Source organism: Mesocricetus auratus, unplaced genomic scaffold (genome assembly GCF_017639785.1).
Source record: "Mesocricetus auratus isolate SY011 unplaced genomic scaffold, BCM_Maur_2.0 Super-Scaffold_100026, whole genome shotgun sequence".
Lineage (NCBI taxonomy): Eukaryota > Metazoa > Chordata > Mammalia > Rodentia > Cricetidae > Mesocricetus > Mesocricetus auratus.
The window spans coordinates 27,386,848-27,403,328 of NW_024429207.1; the positions used below are offsets into that span (position 1 = coordinate 27,386,848).

Here is a 16,481-nt window from a genome sequence, read left to right on the forward strand (position 1 = left end):
GTAGGATGTTTGCTCCCTCATCTCCCCTGAACCTAGATTTGGGCCATGGAGACCCCCAGGTGTGTGGCATTTACAGAAGCCTGGCAGCTAGTCAGAGCTCAAGTGTCCTACAAGCAAACATGTTCACGTAAATGGGGAAGATCTGTGGGCCATTGACTGGTCCAAGGCCAGCAAGGACAAATTCATTCCATCTTGGCTCTATTTCTCCTAGTCCTGTGATCAAATGGCCCAGGCCTGACCTCTATCACTTGGATGAATATAGGAATTCTAACTTTCCTATTCTCCCTGAAATAGGAAAGAAGCAAATGTCATGAGACAGCATTCCTGAAGCTCAGAGTCCTGGCTCCAGCTCTACCATCCGCTTGCTGCATGACGTCAGAGCAGTCATCAACTGGAGTATATACCCTTAGTCTAAATGAGTGGGATGTTTCTCCACACGCAACATGAACACAATGCTATTGTGACTACTGTGAGAACTGATGCCCCATGAAACACGGTGATCTCCACAACCCAATCTTCTTCCCATTGACTACACCAGATCCTGACCTCCTGTATTCTCATTCTGACCCCCTTTCCCCTTCCCTTTGCTTGGAGATTACCTCCTTCTGTAGACTTCTTTCTGCTCCCCTCTGTCTTCATTCACAGCTGAGTGCCAGCCAGCCTCCCAGATGATGGCTTACTTTTATGGATTAGTCACCAAGGCAAAGGGATTTTCAGAGAAAACACAGTGAGTTGCATTTTGTTTGCAACATGCACTATAAATCCTTTCTCCCTGCCTTCCTCATTTATCACTTTTTAATCCCATTATTCTGCCTAGAACAAGAATACAACACTACCAAACAGTCCCTGGACGCTTCTCAAGGCCTTCGAGTGGGTTTAAAAGCAGTAATGGAGCATGAGAATGTATACATTTTACAAATGTATACATACCACAGTGTGCGTGGGAACACACCATGGTCATCTCTAGGTTCCAGAGCAAGCTCTAATTAAGGTTGGCTGGAGTGTTTTCTTGATTGGGGAGTCTGGAAAAATGATAGGATGGAGAGCTAGACACCTGTAAGGACATGTCGTGACCCAACAGCATTGCACAACGAATGACATGGTACAAATTAATGTTGTATGTATGTATGTGGAATGCTGGTTACTAAAACCTACATACATTTTTTACCATGGGGGGTGGAGATAGATACTGGTATTATTCATAGTACAGTGACAGGCAGGAGAATGAAAAGCAACAACTTAAAGGTCTTCAGGACGTAGAGCCTGGGCGGACGGCAAAGCAGATGCACACAAGAATGGGTAAACAAAGCAGTAACTGTTCACATTTACATGGACTGAAACAGATTTCCAACTCGGCAGTCCCTAGATTACCAATATACCCAGAGGACGGGGTGATGACAAAGTCGAACTCTCACAATGTGGCCTGCCTTGTAGCCCCTTTTCTGCCTTTCCTGAAATATGCTGTTTCTCTTGAAAAGACTCTCCGTCAAAGGCAACGTTCACCAAGTTATTTAATTGCAGTTTGACAAAACTCATGGAAACCCATTAGCTGAAATGGAAAAGGCAAATAAATGACAGACCTTTCTCTGAATCCGCTAGTGAAGGGAGAGTTGGAAATCTGAGGCTTTTCAGCAATTTTGATGTCTGCACACCTGAAAAGCCCCTCAGGTTTCCAAGGTCCTATTTGCACAGAGCAGCCATGGTTTTTCCTGAGGCTATGGCTAAATACTTGAAAAGCATTACAGGCTCCAGGGTAGAAATGAAGATACCTTGGTTCCTCTGTCATGAGTGACCCACACCTCCCTGTTTTGCCTTCTTGGTTCCTCCCCATCATTTTCTCCAAATTCCAGAGTCATAGCCTACATTTCTACCCACAGCTAACCCTGAAGGAAAGTGGCAGCCAGTCCTCTAAGTAAAAGGGGTCCATTTCCAGTGAGAATACTGACATTTGGACTGACCATGAGAAAGCATCCCTGAAGTTAGTCCCTGAGACTTCAGCAAGCTCTAACAGACATCCCCATGAGTCCTGACTCTCACCACATTCTCATCAGGAGATTCTGAGGTACTTAATTCTGTGTCTCCACCTGACTTCTCTAACCTACACCTTCCAGAAATTCCTTGAAATTTGGCACAGGAATACCACCCCATTTATTCTAACAAACAAACTTCCCACAGAAAGTTAAAATTAACTGCAGCAAAGATGTTCACTTTAGCATTGCCTACTTTGAACACTAACATGAGAGAGGGCAGCTCAGTCAGCAGAAGAAGCCTGGTTAAAGCCAGAGTGGAATAACCTTATGCCAAATGGAAAAGTGGGAAACTCATTTGCTATATAAGGAATATGGAATAAAAATGCCAAACACCAAGATATATTATGCAATGGCAATGAGTGCATCAGGAAGGGGTGAGCAAGAAAAGGATTTGTTAGGTAAAATGGAGTACAGTTTGATATTTTTATCTCCTTAACAAACTTGCCTGTAATATGTACTCATGCCCTGGTAATTCTGCATTAAGTTTACTTTTTATCCAAATGATTACATCTAGTAAAAGTCACCACTCATCTGAAGTGTTCCAAGTGTAGACTGATACAATTGGCCCTTACCAATTTTCCAAATACACATTTTTTTCACTGGGATACTTAATATTACACGAACCTTCTTAACCCAAGAGCAAAAACACTCCACATTTTAAACTTTATTTTGGTACATATGATGCAATAGTAAACATGTGTGCTGTCCACTGTGTGGTGAATTTTCAGCTTCTGTGTATTGACAGGCACTGAGGAGGGTGGTCAATGTTTCCACATCACCAGAACTGTCCCCTTTGGTACAAACAGACTTGACAATGACAACACAGTCTTACTATACTATATCATCAAGATTTGTCATTGCTGACAATGGGTACTGTCTTTCAAAAGTATAAAAGGACAGACTAAGTGTTCATTGTAATAAGGCATTGGTCTGGTTCGAGGCCTCTGGTTTCTGCTACACTATCAATAATGGGCCCTCACTGGGACTCCTTGGTATCCTATTGTTTCCTTGTGTCACAGAGATCCTACAGCTTTGGATCTGCAGGCCCAGATCCTTCACATACATGAGGTTGATGTTGGGTTAACTTATATTCCTGTTTCTGGGTCTGGGTGGTAGCTGGGTTGTCAGCCCGCCAACTTTCCATCATCGTCACCACCCAGGCGAACTCCCCAGTACTGCCTCAGCCAATGTAGATTCACTAAAATGAACACTTACAAGATGTATGGACTAAAGAGTATACTGTGTGACTCACTGGGCCACACTACAGCTTCCATGCTGAGATTTTTGAGAGAGAGAGAGAGTGTGTGTGTGTGTGTGTGTGTGGTTGTTTTGTTGGTGAGGTTGCAAGGGCAGGAGGAGGAAGCAAGGGGACACAGAAGTAAATGGAACCTAGAATTAGGATGCATGATGTGAAATCCACAAAGAATCAATAAAAGGCTAAAATGGGGGTGGAGGGAGTAACTACCAAGGGACAGTAACTTCCAGAGCAAAACAATACCCTGGGGTTTTGATGAAGCTAGTGGAGTTTCAGGAGAAAGAAAGGACAATTACTTGAAGGAAGGAAAGGTGGAGCAGGAACTAACAGGCTGCTCTGGTGGTGACAGTCATCCTTGGTCTCTCTTGCCTTTGCATTTGCATTCTAAAGAAAAGCCTTTTCTTTCTTCACTGAAGCCACAGACTTTCTGGATGGCCTGGGGAAATCCCAACTCCTGCACTCTCACCAAAGCATTTGCCCTGCCCTGGGTACTTCGCTAGGTCAGAGCTGTCTGAAGAAAGGCTTCTTCTGCTGGAAGAATCCCTTGACACTCCAGGAAGTACTTTGGGGGAATGAGGAGAATTGCAAAACCTCTATTTCAGGTTTCTGCGAAGGGGGGAGCATGGGAGCTGAACTGATGTGTGCTTCACCGAAATAGCCATTTTCCACGATTGCACATTCCTTTTTTAAAAAAGTCTAACTTGAGTTTGCTTCCAATGAGGGTACTGGCTTCTCCTTAAACTCAACATGGAAACAACAAAGCAAGTTTGTATTTGCATAACTCTTCAAACAGTCTTCATGGAATTTTCACATTCATCATCTCATTTCATCCTCAGATCTCAGTTGTGAGGCTGGCAGGAGAGGTGTGATCTTAAATAATCATCATGATTCGTTCTTGATTTCCTAGATAGGTCTTTTACCATCTTGTTTCATCATAGACGTCTAACTATACCTCCTCCAGAAACCAGCTAAAGAAAGCCAAGAGCAAACAGCAAGGAAAGGAGAGAGCCCAGAACAGACTGATAATTATAGAACTGAGATTTTTCACTGGCCACCATCTCTGAGGTATTTTAAGACAACAAACACCATGAGTCTAACTCACTGGGACTTAGAGAATTGTCCAGTGGGAGATAGGGATTCCCATCAAAGCATGGAAGGAAAGCTGTCCTGGTAGGTCTTCACTTAAGGGTTCATGAGAGAGGACCCTGGGCATGAGCACTGGCAAGTCACACCCCCATCCCAGGAGTCAAGGCTAAAGGCAGGAAAACCATAAGAGTTACAGGTTGCTTAGAGAACAGCCTCCTTCTAGACTTCTACATCTTCTGTTCTTACCACTGTTGCGAGTGTCCTTCTGTATGCTGTGAATATATGTTTCTCTTGTTGGCTGATGAATAAAGCTGTTTTGGCCAATGGACAGGCAATACATAGCTAAGCAGGAAGTGTAGGTGGGGCTACCAGACTAGGAGAAGGCTGGGAAGAGAACACAGAGAGTGGGGCACCAGAGAGAGACGCCATGTAGCTGCAGAGGGAGCAAGAAGTCCAGACATTACCAGTAAGCCAAGACCATGTAGATATACACAGATTAATAGAAATGGGTTAATAATTAAGAGAGTAGTGCTGTCCCTCTGGCATCATCAGGTAAACAGGCCAGCTTCCCGGCCTGTGTTCCAGAGCCTGCAGATCGCCTGGGAACTGCACAGAGCTCCCAATCCCGGCGGGAGCATCAGGTAAACAGGCCAGCTTCCCGGCCTGTGTTCCAGAGCCTGCAGATCGCCTGGGAACTGCACAGAGCTCCCAATCCCGGCAGGAGCATCAGGTAAACAGGCCAGCTTCCCGGCCTGTGTTCCAGAGCCTGCAGATCACCTGGGAACTGCACAGAGCTCCCAATCCCGGCGGGAGCATCAGGTAAACAGGCCAGCTTCCCGGCCTGTGTTCCAGAGCCTGCAGATCACCTGGGAACTGCACAGAGCTCCCAATCCCGGCGGGAGCAAAGCACCCCAGACTCCAGATCTTCTCTCCCACCAACGATTCCAGGAAAGGAGAGGAGGCTGGGAGTACAGGGAAGTAGCTGTCCCTCTGGCATCATCAGGTAAACAGGCCAGCTTCCCGGCCTGAGTTCCAGAGCCTGCAGATCGCCTGGGAACTGCACAGAGCTCCCAATCCCGGCGGGAGCATCAGGTAAACAGGCCAGCTTCCCGGCCTGTGTTCCAGAGCCTGCAGATCGCCTGGGAACTGCACAGAGCTCCCAATCCCGGAGGGAGCATCAGGTAAACAGGCCAGCTTCCCGGCCTGTGTTCCAGAGCCTGCAGATTGCCTGGGAACTGCACAGAGCTCCCAATACCGGCGGGAGCAAAGCACCCCAGACTCCAGATCTTCTCTCCCACCAACGATTCCAGGAAAGGAGAGGAGGCTGGGAGTACAGGGAAGTAGCTGTCCCTCTGGCATCATCAGGTAAACAGGCCAGCTTCCCAGCCTGAGTTCCAGAGCCTGCAGATCGCCTGGGAACTGCACAGAGCTCCCAATCCCGGCGGGAGCCAAGCACCCCAGACTCCAGATCTTCTCTCCCACCAAAGAGACCAGGAAACTACAGGAACCAGGGAGACCAGGGGAGTAGCTGTTCTGGATCAGGTACAACAGGACCCAGCATAGGGTCCAGGGGACCAGGTAGGAGGCTAAGCGCCCCAGATTCCTGTTCTTCTTCTCTACCCACGGACCAGCATTTGGACAAGGCATAGAAGAACCACCAGATTACTGGACCTACTAGCACCCACCAAAAGGGAACTCTGGTCCCCAGACCAGGAAGGGTCTCTTTCTGCACCCACTAAAAGAAGAGATGGGAAAGAGACAATACAAAAACACAGTCAGCAACAGAAAAACAAATATGACACCGCCAGATTCTAGAGACTCCACACCAGCAAGACCCCAATATTCAAACGCGAAGGAAGCAGAAGAGAACGATCTTAAAAGCACTTTCATGAAAATGATAGAGGCCCTAAAAGAGGATATTGGAAAATCCCTCAAAGAAATGGAAGAAAAAACAAACCAAAAAATGCAAGAAATGGAAGAAAAAACAAACCAAAAAATGCAAGAATTGGAAGAAAAAACAAACCAAAAACGGCACGAAATGGAAGAAGAAATGAAGCAAAAAATGCAAGAAATGGAAGAAAAAGCAAAGCAAAAAATGCAAGAATTAGAAGAAGAAACATACCAAATAAGGCAGGAAATGGAAGAAGCAACAAAGCAAAAAATGCAAGAAATGGTAGAAAAAACAAAGCAAAAAATAAAAAAAATGGAGGAAGAAACAAACCAAAAAAGGCAGGAAAGGGAAGAAGAAACAAAGCACAAAATCCAAGAAATGGAACAAAAAGCAAACCAAAAAATGCAAGAAATGGAAGAAAGAACAAACCAAAAAATTCATAAAAGGCAACAAACGGACGAACAGATAAACAGAAAATTGCAAGAAGCAATGCAAATGCTGCAAGGGTTGAAAACTGAAATAGAGACACTAAAAAAACACAATCTGAAGAAAGGCAGAAAATAGAAAAGCTGGACAAACAGTCAGGCACTACCAATACAAGCATTACCAACAGAATAGAAGAGATGGAAGAGAGAATCTCAAGTGTTGAAGATACATTAGGAGAAATGGATTTATCAACCAAAGAAAACCTTAAATCCAACAAATCCTTAACACAAAACATCCAGGAATTATGGGACACCATGAAAAGACCAAACCTAAGAATAATAGGTATAGAAGAAGGAGAAGAAATCCACCTCAAAGGGGCAGAAGGCATATTCAACAAAATCATAGAAGAAAACTTTCCCAACCTTAAGAAAGACATGCCAATGAAGGTACAAGAAGCCTACAGAACACCAAATAGAGTGGACCACAAAAAAAAATCCCCTCGCCACATAATAATCAAGACCCCAAACATACAGAATAAAGAAAGAATATTAAGAGCAGCTAAGGAAAAAGGTCAAGTAACATATAAAGGCAGACCTATCAGAATTACACCTGATTTCTCCATGGAAACTCTGAAAGCCAGAAGGTCCTGGATAGATATTCTACCTACACTAAGAGACCATGGATGCCAGCCCAGACTACTATACCCGGCAAAGCTCTCAATCACTATAGACGGAGAAAACAAGATATTCCATGACAAAACTAGATTCAACCAATATGTGTCCACTAACCCAGCCCTACAGAAAATTTTGGAAGGAAAACTCCAACCCAAGGAAGCTAACTACAACCAGAAAAACATAAGCATTAGAGAATCCCTCTCTACCAACAGCCAAAAGAACAAAGGGGCGAAATTCCACCCATAATTCCACCAACAACAACCATCGCAAATCGAAGAAGGATGAGCAATCAATGGTCATTAATATCCCTCAATATTAATGGCCTTAACTCACCCATAAAAAGACACAGACTAGCAGAATGGATTCGAAGACAGAACCCTTCCTTCTGCTGCATACAAGAAACACACCTCACCCTCAAAGACAGACATTACTTGAGAGTTAAAGGTTGGGAAAAATTTTTCAATCAAATGGACCCAAGAAACAAGCAGGGGTAGCAATCCTAATATCTAACAAACTAGACTTTAAAATAAAATCAATCAAAAGAGATGAAGGAGGTCATTACATACTCATCACAGGTGAAACCCACCAAGACGAAGTGTCTATCCTGAACATCTATGCCCCCAATACAAAGGCATCCACATTCGTTAAAGAAACATTATTAGAACTTAAATCTCATCTAAAGCCCCACACAGTTATAGTGGGAGATTTCAACACACCACTCTCACCACTAGACAAGAATACCAGACAGGAACTCAACAAAGAAGCAAAGGGTCTAATAGAAGTAATGACCCAACTGGGATTAACAGATATCTATAGAACATTTCATCCACATAAAAAAGAATATACCTTCTTCTCACCACCACATGGAACCTTCTCAAAAATCGACCACATACTTGGCAACATATCAAACCTCAGCAGCTACAAAAAAATTGGAATAACTCCATGCATCTTATCAGACCACCATGCCTTAAAATTAGAATTCAACAACAACACAAAGTGCAGAAAACCTACAAACTCATGGAAATTGAATAATGCTCAACTGCACCATCCCTGGGTCAAAGAGGAAATAAAAAAGAAATTAAAGACTTCATCGAACTCAATGAGAATGAAGACACAACATACCCAAACCTATGGGACACTTTGAAAGCAGTGCTACGGGGAAGTTCATAGCACTAAGTGCTCACATGAAGAAACAGGAAAACAGTTATACCAGAGAATTAACATCACAGCTAAAAGCTCTAGAACACAAAGAAGCAAACTCCCCCAGGAGGAGTAGACGCCAGGAAATAATCAAATTGAGGGCTGAAATCAACAAAGTAGAAACCAGGAAAACAATACAAAGAATCAATGCAACGAAGAGTTGGTTCTTTGAGAAAATCAACAAGATAGACAAACCTTTGTCCAAACTTACCAAACAGCAGAGAGTGAACACGCAAATTAACAAAATCAGAAATGAAAAGGGGGACATAACAACAGACTCTGAGGAAATCCAGAGAATCATTAGGTCATACTTTGAAAACCTGTACTCCACAAAATTCGAAAATTTAAAGGAAATGGATGACTTCCTGGACAGCTATCATTTGCCAAAACTAAATCAAGAACAGATAAGCAATTTAAATAGACCTATAACCCCTATGGAAATAGAAGCTGTCATCAAAAGTCTCCCAACCAAAAAAAGTCCAGGTCCAGATGGCCTCAGTGCAGAATTCTACCACAAATTCAAAGAACAGCTTATACCAATTCTTCTCAAAGTGTTCCACACAATAGAAGCAGAAGGGTCTTTGCCAAACTCTTTCTATGAGGCTTCAATAACCTTGATCCCCAAGCCACACAAAGATACAACCAAGAAAGAGAACTTCAGACCAATATCCCTCATGAACATTGATGCAAAAATACTCAATAAAATACTGGCAAATCGGATCCAAGAACACATCAAAACAATCATTCACCACGATCAAGTAGGTTTCATCCCAGGGATGCAGGGATGGTTCAACATACGAAAATCCATCAACGTAATCCACCATATAAACAAGCTGAAAAACAAAAATCACATGATCATCTCACTAGATGCTGAAAAAGCCTTTGACAAAATCCAACATCCCTTCATGATAAAGGTCTTGGAGAGATCTGGGATAACAGGGACATACTTAAACATAATAAAAGCCATATACAGTAAACCAACAGCCAACATCAAACTAAATGGACAGAAACTCAACGCAATTCCTCTAAAATCAGGAACAAAACAAGGCTGTCCACTCTCTCCATACCTTTTCAACATGGTACTTGAAGTTCTAGCTATAGCCATACGACAACAAAGGGGGATCAAGGGGATACAAATTGGGAAGGAAGAAGTCAAACTTTCATTGTTTGCAGACGATATGATAGTTTATATCAGTGACCCAAAGAACTCTACCAGGGAACTCTTACAGCTGATTAACACCTGCAGCAAAGTGGCAGGTTACAAGATCAACTCAAGAAAGTCAGTAGCCCTACTATATACAGATGATAAAAGGGCTGAAAGAGAAATCAGAGAAACATCACCCTTTACAATTGCCACAAACAACATAAAATACCTTGGGGTAACGCTAACCAAACAAGTGAAAGACCTGTATCGTAAGAACTTTGAATCTTTAAAGAAAGAAATTAAAGAAGCCCTCAGAAAATGGAAAGATCTCCCATGCTCTTGGATAGGTAGGATCAATGTAGTAAAAATGGCAATCCTGCCAAAAGCAATCTACAGATTCAATGCTATCCCCATTAAAATCCCAGCACAATTCTTCACAGACCTTGAAAGAACAATAATCAATTTTGTATGGAAAAACAAAAGACCCAGGATAGCCAAAACAACCCTGTTCAACAAGGCAACGTCCGGAGGCATCACTATCCCTGACCTCAAGCTCTATTATAGAGCTATAGTCCTGAAAACAGCTTGGTATTGGCACAAAAATAGACAGGCAGACCAATGGAATCGAATTGAAAATCCGGGTATTAACCCACACACGTACGAACATCTGATCTTCGACAAAGAAGCTAAAAATATACAATGGAATAAAGAAAGCATCTTCAACAAATGGTGCTGGCATAATTGGAGACTGGCATGTAGAAAAATGCGGATCGATCCATGTTTATCGCCATGCACAAAACTTAAGTCCAAATGGATCAAAGACCTCAACATAAATCCAGCCACACTGAACCTCTTAGAAGAGAAAGTGGGTGGTACCCTTGAAAGAATTGGTACAGGAGACAGCTTCCTGAACATAACACCAGTAGCACAGACAGTGAGATCAACAATTAATAAATGGGACCTACTGAAACTGAGAAGCTTCTGTAAGGCAAAGGACACAGTCAGCAAGACAAAAAGGCAGCCCACAGAATGGGAAAAAATATTCACTAATCCCACATCTGACAGAGGGTTGATCTCCAAAATTTACAAAGAACTCAAGAAGCAAGTCTCCAAAACAGCAAAGGACCCAATTAAGAAGTGGGCTGCAGAACTAAATAGAGAGTTTTCAATAGAGGAGTCTAAAATGGCTGAGAGGCACTTGAGAAAGTGCTCAACATCCTTAGCCATCCGGGAAATGCAAATCAAAGCAACTCTGAGATACCATCTCACTCCTGTCAGAATGGCTAAAATCAAAAACACCAATGACAATTTATGCTGGAGAGGATGTGGTGAAAGGGGGACACTCCTCCATTGCTGGTGGGAGTGCCAACTGGTTCAGCCACTTTGGAAAGCAGTATGGAGATTCCTCAGAAAAATGGGAATAAACCTACCACAAGACCCAGCAACTGCACTCTTAGGCATATATCCAAAAGATGCCCATTCATATAACAAAGATGTCTGTTCCACTATGTTCATAGCAGCTTTATTTGTAATAGCCAGAACTTGGAAGCAACCTAGATGTCCCTCACCCGAAGAATGGATAGAGAAAATGTGGTACATCTACACAATGGAGTACTATTCAGCAGAAAAAAATAATGGAATCATGAGATTCGCAGGCAAATGGATGACACTAGAAGAAACCATCCTGAGTGAGGTAACCCAGTCACAAAAAGAGAAACATGGCATGTACTCTCTCATATATGGATTTTAGACATAGATCTGGGGAGTGCCAGCCTACAATCCTATTGCCAGAGAGTCTGGGAAACAGAAACTTCATTTACTGGCTGGTTAAGTACTGAGCTGAACTCAAGAAAGCCAGTATCAGAGAGGGAGGACTGATGATCAAAGGGATTAAGACTGGGCTGGTTGAACCCCCAGAAACAGCTGACCAGACAAAGGTTAACTCTTGAATCCCAGGCATCAGCCTGGGAATCCAGCATGGGACTGATCAAGACCCCCTGAATCTGGGTGTCAGTGAGGAGGCCTAGGTAATCTATTGAGCCTTGGACAGCAGATCAGTACCCATCCCAAGTATACACACGGTCTCTGGACTCCCATAGAACAATGTGAGGTGCACTCTCACCCTGAACTCTTGGGGAAGGGTCTAGGCCCTGCCCTATATGAAATGACAGACTATGGACACCCCCATGGAGGGCCTCACCCTCCCTGGGGGAATGAGGGGATAACGGGGGGGGGGGATGGGGGGAGGGCACAGGAGGAGGGGAGGGAAAGGGAGAGGGACCTCGTACTGACTTGTGAAGCAACCTTGTTTCTTATCTAAATTTAAAATGGAAAATAAAAAAAATATTAATATAAAAAAAAAAATAATTAAGAGAGTAACTAATGAGAAGTCTGAGCCATCTGCCAAATAGTTTATAATTAACATTAGTCTCTGTTTTATTTGGGACTGAAGGGCTGAGGGACATGGCAGGACTGAAACTCCCACCAACATACCACAGAAGTAAGCTGGGTCCAGAACTTTCACGTACTGAGGGAGTGTGCATTTTGGACCATAGAGAAAGGTAGGAAGAGAAAACGCTGGAGGAAGGTTTTACTATCACAGAAAAGGCCAGATATACCCAAGTTCAGGTTTCAGGCCTCCTTCACAGGCTGTGGTCTACCAACAGGGTTTTGCAGCCACTCCTAGAACTGGAATTGGACTGGATGATCCTGAAAGGATCCCAGTAGCCCAGCCAATGCACACACAGAAGGGTGTGGTAGATCTCTCCATCCTCTGCCCTGCCAGAGGTGAGCGACACACAGTCAAACACTATGTGATGTAAAGGAAACATCGGTTGTGCTAGTGACAGAAATCAGGGGTTTGCCCATGCAAAGCAGTCAATCGCTTGATTTCCACCCACAGCCCAAGAACAGCTTTCAACAGATCTTCAGATGAGAGATCAAACAATTGTTTTCAATGGATGTACAAGGACAAATAGAAGTAAGTTGTCAGTGGCATGCATGCTGTGTCATTTAACAACAGGAGGAAAGAAATGAACTGAGGGTACAAAAACTGAAAAATGACACCAGACAACTGATTGAGATGATACCGTCTGAGTTAATAAAGGAAGGGAATTAAAAATGCCATCACATAATTTGAAGGTCTTTTATAGCATTCAAGAGCGCAGTTGCACTGCAGATCTTTGCGGAAGTTAAGATAAAGCAAATTGTGTTGAAGAGAAATTGGATAAAGAAGTGAAAGGGGGGCTAGGCGGGACCTCACGTGGGGAATTCAGCACTTGGGAAGCAGCAAGAGGATCGCGCATCTGAAGCTGCAGAGACAGCGCAAGGCGTGCTAGAATGAAGTGAGCTCCTCTCTGAAAAGCAGAGGTGAGGAGAAGGGGGAGGATTGAAGCTGGGGCCCTCAGACCTACGAGACCAGAACACATCTGTTATGGCTGTACTGACACAAAATACAAACAAAAGCTCTCAACTCTAAGGAGAAGCTGGACAGGTCCAACCTTGAGCTGGGAAAATTTTAGTCGGTAAAGCAAGAGGAACAGGAGCCATGAACACACAGTGACATGGGTGAGAAAGGGGCCCTCAAGAAGCACTGCACAAAGCAGTGGCCTCAGTCAGGGTTTCTACTGCTGCAGTGAACACCATGACCCAGACGGTCTGGTGAGGAAAGGGTTTGTTTCATTTCACAACTTGTCGTTCATCACCCAGGGAAGTCAGGGCAGGAACCCAAGCAGCAAACAAGAAGCAGGAGTCTGGAGCTGATGCAGCGGCCAGAGAGGACTGCTGCTTCTTGCTTGCTCTCCCTGGCTTCTTCAGCCTGTTTACCTATGGCCCCTACGACACTGCCCATAGTGAACTGGACCTTCCCATGTCAATCAACCAAAAAAATGCCCTACATGCTTTGCCACAGGCCAATCTGGTGGGGCATATTTTGAATTGAGGTTTCCTCTTCCAAAATGAGTCTAGCTTGTGTCAAGTGGTCATAAAACCCAGCCAGCACACAGCAGTATTTTATGACAGGCCTTTGACAGAACACAGGACACTACTAATTTATATGGAAAAGGCAATATTGAACTAGACAAAAGAAATAAATAAAATTTTAGAAACAAGAATAACCAAAGACACTTGAGAAGTTCATCCAAATGCAACCTGACAATTTTTAAATTAAAATCGGGTTTATTTTTCCACCATCAAAATGGTGCAGATTCCTCAACTACGCATAATCCATTTTGGCAGTAAAATTTTAACTATGCTCAGCTCTGAGGTAGGCAAAGCCGCAGAATCTTGCTGTGGAAGTTTGACAATACATATCAAAAAGGCAAGGCTTTTTTTTTTTTTTTTTTTGGTTTTACGAGACAGGGTTTCTCTGTATTGTTTTGGAGGCTGTAGGTCCAGCCTGGCCTCAAACTCACAGAGATCCGCCTGCCTCTGCCTCCTGAGGGCTGGGGTTAAAGGCATGTGCCACCACCGCCCGGCTCAAAAAGGCAAGGCTTAATGCAGCTAACAATCTTGCTTCTATGAATTTATTTCAAGGATCAATTAAAGACACATACAGCACCTGATCTGTGAAAGTAACTATTGAAAAATTAGTCAAATGCTCTAAAGCAAAGGTAAATATTATAAAACTATGTACGATAGATGACAAGCCAGCCATTAGACAGAACACTGATCAATAACATGAAAAATGTATAAATAGCAATACTAAGAAAATGTCAGTTTTAAACCAGAACGTGAAGAATATCACATTCATAAACAAAAATACCTGTACACATGTGTATGTGTTCATATATGTGTTGTAAGTCTAGGAAAAACATAGTAAGAGATTTATATTGTCTAATTCAGTGGTTCTCAATCTTCCTAATGCTGTGATCTTTAATATAGTTCTTTGTGGGGTGGTGATCCCCCATAAAATTATTCTGTTACTACTTCATGACTGTAATTTTACTATGTTATGAATCATAATGTAAACATCTGATATGAGGGATATCTGATATGAGACCCTCAAAGAAACCACAACCTACAGGTTGAGAACAATGGTCTAATTTTAAGTAATTTGACCTTTCTTACGTCTATGATTTTCCCAAACTTTTTAGACAAAGCCATTGCCATAGTTAAGGAGGGAAACCCCACAATTATTCAGATTCATTACAAATGAGGTAACTTAACACTGGAAAAGTCTTGCCTGAGTCTCATAACTCTGAAAGGAAGTGGGAAACACCAGCCCTTCAATGCTATCTCCAACCCCAAATGCTGCAGTGTGGGTCAGAGAACAACACACGTAGACCCTAGCAGATGGGCAAGCAGGAACCTGGGGGAGGTGCCCTTACTGGAGACCGTGAGAGAGCTCTGGAGAAAATGGAAGCTGCTATGAAGGGTGCATAAGCAAAGAGTCGTATGCTGCAGACACCAAGGCACATAGAGGACAGAGTTAATATGATCACTGTCACTGTGATCAAATGGGCTTGCAGGTCTCTCCACTTCTCTGCCTCCTCCTCTCTACCCCTTCCTTTATCTCTTTCCTTTCTGGTCTGAAACCAAGCCTGCCCCCTCAACAGAACAGAAAGCAATAATAATTATAATTATTATAACTATATAATAATAATGATGGTGGACTTCTGGCTTCCAAGCTTCAAGGAAATGTGTCTCCCAAGCCCTCTGGTCTGTCTTACACTGTGAGAGACCAGTTGAGAAATGCTATGTCATCTACCTACACTGCCATTAGTCTCTATTCTATATATTCAGAAATCAATCCATCTTTTAAAAAGTGGCCTCAAAATTTCTAGAATTAGATCACGTTGCTTTTTTCTGAAATATTTTTTAAACCATTTGAAATCAGAAACACTTGTCCTTAGTAAGCGATGTATTAGTGCACATACATTTGGGTTGGAGAGAAATCATGTATGGTGGGAAGTATCATAGCTGTATAAACATATTTGTACAAAATCCACATTGCTGTCTGCAAGCATAAGTGACTACATCAGCACATTACAATTTTAAATCAAAGTCTTACAATTTTAAAAAATTAAATTACCACTAAAACACGGAGGAAGGGTGTCTGGAACTAAATGTGTCTCTGACGTTTGTGCATTTTGAGCAATCACAGGAGAAACATCTAGGCCTTTCTTTCCTTTTGCTATTTTTTGAGGGGGAGAAACAGGAAAATTATATCCCCTGCTAAGCCCCTTGCAGAGCAGTTAATGCTAGAGTGATCAGTGATTAAAGTCAGAGAGGCCTAGGAGGCTTCAAGGAACAAAGCTGTCGGCTAGATCCTCTAAAATATGAAAGCTCTAGTACCATCCAGCCCTGCTCTGTAGTCTTCCAGGGATTCATGGTTTCCTTTAGAAACAAAGCTGAGTTATGGGAAAACTTAATGCTACATAAAAATATTACCTCCTCACATAAACCCTGCTGTGGCCATAGGCCGAAGACCTGCTTGTTTGAACAAAGTCCAGTCTCTGGAAAATTCTCTATAATAGAGTATCTGTACCCTAAAGCAGTGACCTACAAGGTAGAGCAGTTACCCCAAGGCCCACAAAGAGGTCTCCAGAAGCAGAGGGCTTACACTCACTGCTCAACACGTCTGATGACCCCGTTACTCCATATGATATTTCCATATTAGAGTCTCCTTTTACCCTATTATTTTGTACTCTGTGATGTACTACATAATTACTCCCAAACTAAACTATGTTCTTATGATTAAATCTTTAGTATCTCATTATTTGAATAGTTCTGATCCATTCCCATGATTCATTTTTAAATACTCTTCACAGAACAG

At 42.9% G+C, this 16,481-nt stretch overlaps 1 protein-coding gene across 3 annotated transcripts in view; it reads right to left on the reverse strand.

Moving 5' to 3' along the window:
* The window catches only part of Zmat4 (zinc finger matrin-type 4), a 389,120-nt gene that overhangs the window by 243,140 nt on the left and 129,499 nt on the right, over nt 1-16,481 (reverse strand). The window lies entirely within an intron of this gene.